Source organism: Leishmania donovani, chromosome 24 (assembly GCF_000227135.1).
Source record: "Leishmania donovani BPK282A1 complete genome, chromosome 24".
In the NCBI taxonomy this organism is placed as follows: Eukaryota; Euglenozoa; class Kinetoplastea; order Trypanosomatida; family Trypanosomatidae; genus Leishmania; species Leishmania donovani.
The window spans coordinates 736,784-741,475 of NC_018251.1; positions in this window are offsets into that span (position 1 = coordinate 736,784).

A 4,692-nucleotide genomic window follows, 5' to 3' on the forward strand; every position below is an offset into this window, starting at 1 on the left:
CCCCCCCCCCCCCCCCCCCCCCACACACACACACACGAGAAGTGTGCGTGGGGAGAGACCGAAAGAAGCGCAACAAACCAACCAAAAAGGGGGAGGAGGGGAAGAAGGGAGAAACACACCAAACCAAAGACACGAGACACGTCGACATTTTTTTGTTCTTGTAAGCGCTTAAGAGGGGAAGACAGAGAGGAGCGGGGAGGAGGGGGGAGAGACAGAGGGGGCGTATACACAACGCGAGATACGCCATCATGGGAGTAGGCACCACAGAAAAGGAGCACGAGAAACAAGTACACACACGCGCTGATAGGGAATCAGGGAGGAGAGAGGCTGAAGCTCAAAGGACGGAGGGAGGAAAACAGAAAAGGCAAACGGTCCCACAGGGAGAGACAGAGACTCGGAGAACACTGAAGAGAGAGAGAGCAAGGAAGGGAGGAGGGGAGGCAAGAGAGCATGGAATGAAAGGGCGAAAAACAGACGGAAAGGACGGAGCTTCTCTAGTCGTAGTGGCAACCGTCCGCGAGAATGAAGAGGCAACAACACCAACCAGAAAAAAACAAACATAGCCGCAAGACAGAGAGGGGAGAGAGGTGGTGCTGGGTGGGTGGGTGGGTGGGGGGGGCGACAGAGAAAGAGTCTATGTAAGCTAGGAAGAAAGCATGAGAAGGCAGTGCCATGCTGTTATCCTTCATCCCTCCGTGCGCGCGCGACTCAACCAACCTAGCGAATCTCCCACGGAAGCAGCACGCCTTGTCGTCTCTCTCACTCAAATCATCTCTGACGCGTAGGAGGAACAAATGAAGAAACGTGGAGCGGAGAGGGATGGGGGGGGGAGAGGCCACTTCAAGAAGGCGGTGGTATGTGTGGGGGGGGGGGTGGCACAAGTTGAGGACACGGAACAAGAGCACACACACACGCGCACAAATTAATAACAAGAGAGGGAGAGAGGAACGTCGAAGGAAAACCAACAGAGAAGGATCACATACAAAACGCCATGGATACTGCAGTAGACAGACAGAAAAAAATATGAAGTACCAACGAAGAGGAGGAGGTGGACGACGGGGAGCCGAGAACGGGGATGAAGAAGTCAAGAAGAGAGGAGGAGGAGCCGTGAAAGGTGTAGGAGGAGCTACAGCCTTCGAAATGCGCATCAAAGACACGTAGCCCATCCATGCACACCCATGATCGGGTCGAAGGACGCACCATCGCACTGTTGCTCACCTCCCCATACCCCCTCTTCTCTCCTCTTTGTTCTCACCACCGCACACCACTCCAACATGTCAAGACCCGCCTTTCGGCTTCGCCTTCGCAATTCTTTGCGTTGTTCTCGCATCGCACAACCTGCGCCAGTCTTTCAGCCGCTTTTTCTTGTGGCCCAGACGCTGCCGCGGCCGATGAGGTCCCCCTCCCACTGCCACCTTGACTCCTTCGCCCTGCCTGACCCCCGCCTCACCTCCAGCTGAGCGTTGAGAAACGCGTCGCGTCGCTTCATCGTGAAGCACTCACTACTGTTTTCTCTTCTTTCGCTTGCCTGTTTATGCTTTGCGTGGCACGAGGGGAGAGGTCGGGTCGTGCGGGGGAGGGCGGACGACAGAGCGGAGAGGGAGGGAGTCGCCATATGTGTGTACGTCGGTGTATGCAACGTAGCGGAGAACAGAAGAAAAAGGGAGGGAGGGAGGAGGGGGGGGGGAGCAGCCGCGAAGACGAGCAAGAAGCAAAGTGAGAATTCAGCAAGCGAAAGCATAAAGGACGTGCACACCGCACACCCGCACACGCATGCATATGCAGAGAGATGTACATACAACGCAGAAGGCGAAGAACAGAGGAAAGGCAAATCACTAACAACTTAACGAGGCATATTGGCGGAAGCGGCAGGTACACGAGATCACGACGAAAAGGGGGAGGAGGGAGGGGGAAGGGGGAGAGAAAAAAAGGGCAAGCCAAGGAGAGAGAGCCCAGCACTCAACGCGCGCACGCACTAGTAAACGCACCCACGCGTAGCACACGAGAATGAAGCCGAAGAAGGGGAAGGGAAGTGGCTCAGTGTGGGTGCGGTTGCAGCAACACGTCTTTACTGTTTACGGGCAAATAGTGGAAGAAGAAAGCGGTATCGACAAAAAAGGAGAAGCGACGCGAGTTGTAAGGTTTGCGCACCGGGTGAGGCGGGGAGGGAGGGAGGGCGAGAGAAGGGGGGAGGTGGGCGGAGTAAGGGCACAGAGGGAGGTGTGCGGAAGAAGTTCCCCCTCACGTGAGGACGTAGCACGGCCGCCTTCCCCCTCTCCGTATCCCGAATTCCACACATATACATACGCACGCTCCCTCACTCCCTCCCATCTCCAACCAAGTGCCTTCCACTGCCGCTACGACACATGACGGAGGGCGAGGGCGAACAACAAAAAAGAAAGCGAACAAGCAGACAAACGGAGAGACGAGAAAAGAGCAAGAGAACAACCAGGCGTGCAACAACGCCGTCGGCAGAGGGAGAGGAGGACAAGGGCACACACATACATACACACATTCCACTCCCAGCCCTTCACACAGGGAAAAAAAGAAAGAGAGCGATGGCTGCTGTAGCAAGCACTGAAAACAGTCCAAGATTGTAATCAGCAGCCGCAGCAGAGGAAGAAGACCACGAAGCTCAGCCCACCGTCGCTGTGACATTGTCTAGGCTATCTGTTTTGTTTCTACTGCTCCCCTCCTCCACATTCCCTCAATCCTCTCACGCTTGGTTCTCCCCCTTCTTCCCCGCGCGTCACGCCGTTTCTTCTGTGCGAGGACCCTCGATCCATCCATCTGTCGAGAAGACGGCGAAAGAGAGAAAGAAGAGGGAGGAGATGCAAGGGGGGGGGGGGAGGAGATATAGAGAGAGGGGGCAGGGGGCAGTGCTGTCACACAGACGCACATGTACAGAAGCGAGAGCTCACCAGCGAAGGATCGCCAGATTGGTCGATGCAGGGATCGAGATAGAGGCGTATACGGGCGGGAAGAAAGCACAGGCACAGCCGAGGCGAAGAAGAAGAGAGACGGGGAGAGAGGTGGTGGTGGTGGTGGGGTGAACTCACAAAGAAAAAGGGGAGCAACACGGGAAAAGGAGAAACAACACGCACACGCACCCACCTAACACACATTTGTGTCACAAGACATCAAATATAAGGAAAGGGCAAAGATATAAAGAAACAATGTCTGTCAATGAAACAACAGCGAGGAAGGTAAAAACACACGCACGCATACACGCAGATAAAACAAGACGGGGAGGGGGCACAAAACACAAGGGGAGAGGGGAGAGGGAGCGCCTATGGGAAGAATGTGTGTGTGCATGTCGGTGCGTGTGTGTGCCCTCTGTTGTTGACACGGGCAGGAGGGGGTGGGGGGATAGATGAAGGGAAGCCTCTCTGAGCGAGTAGAGTCTGAGCGAGTGGGCGCGGTGAGAGAGGGAAGAAACATAAAAACACCAACAGAGACAAGAGCCCACATGCACACCGACACAAGCAACCAGCGAACGACGACAGTGGAGAAAAGGTACACGGGAGGAGGGAAGACAGGGGTGGGGGGGGGGCGTAGCGGAAAGATGAAGAGACGGAGAGTGGGCAAGGGTGAAGTAACATGGGGCACTAGATGGAAAGAGAGAGAGGAGGGGGTGAGGGGCAGAATGACAAATCGAGAAGAGAAAGAAAGGGGGAGGCACACGCACACATACACATGCACATGCACATGCACATACACGTATATTCCTCAGCCAGCCCCCGCGAGAACCCAAAGAAACGAACCACAAATAAAATTCGCATCAACACGGGATGACAGATAGCAACACACACAAGCATTCCGCACAGCATCACAAGATAGAGAGGAAGAGAGGGTAGAACAGAAAGCGGGGGAGATGAGGTGAGGGAAGGAGAGAGCCAAGAAAGGAGATACGGAACAGAAAAGAAATGTGAGGACACACAGTCAAGAGAGACACAAGGAGCACACAAGAAAGAGGTCTGCAAAGCACGAGGACCCCCTCCAAAAAGAAAATGCGTGGGCCGCACAGCCATGTGTGCGTGCGCGTCTTTCTGGCAACGCGTGAGGGTGGGTAAAAAAGGAGCGCGTGCTTGTACGAATACGTGTGAGAGAGGTCGAGAAAACGAGGGAGAAGACGGCATCATATTCGGTATGTCCCTCAAGCAAAGAGGGGAGACAGCAGGGGAAGGGAGGAGGCTTGAATGGCACGTAGGGGGAGACACGGAAGATGGGGTGGTGCCAGCAGCAGATAACGGGATGTGGAAAGAGAACGTGAAGAAGCAGTAGTGTATGTGTGCCGCGTGTAATCCCTCGCGATGAAACAAATGAAAACCGACCAACCGACCAAGGTGCAACTACGGAAGCAGAGAACGGAGAGAGAGAGGGGGGAGATAGAGCGAGGCTCACCCCCTCTTCATCGTCTGGTAGTACACACGCGCACATCCCTATATCCCCTATACATACACATACACATGGACAGACACCTCCACTGAATTTCGTTGTTCTTTTCTACGCAGCGCCTGCCCGTTTTTTCTTTTCGCTGCCGCACACAACGTGAGGTCAAAGGCCGCTGTGCCCACACGCCGTGCCACACGCCACCCATCGCGTGGTGCAAAGCAGCCGTAGGCACACGCGCTACAGCGATGCGCCAACTCAGCCATCGGAGCACGGCCCCTGCCTCAAACTCTGCCCGCC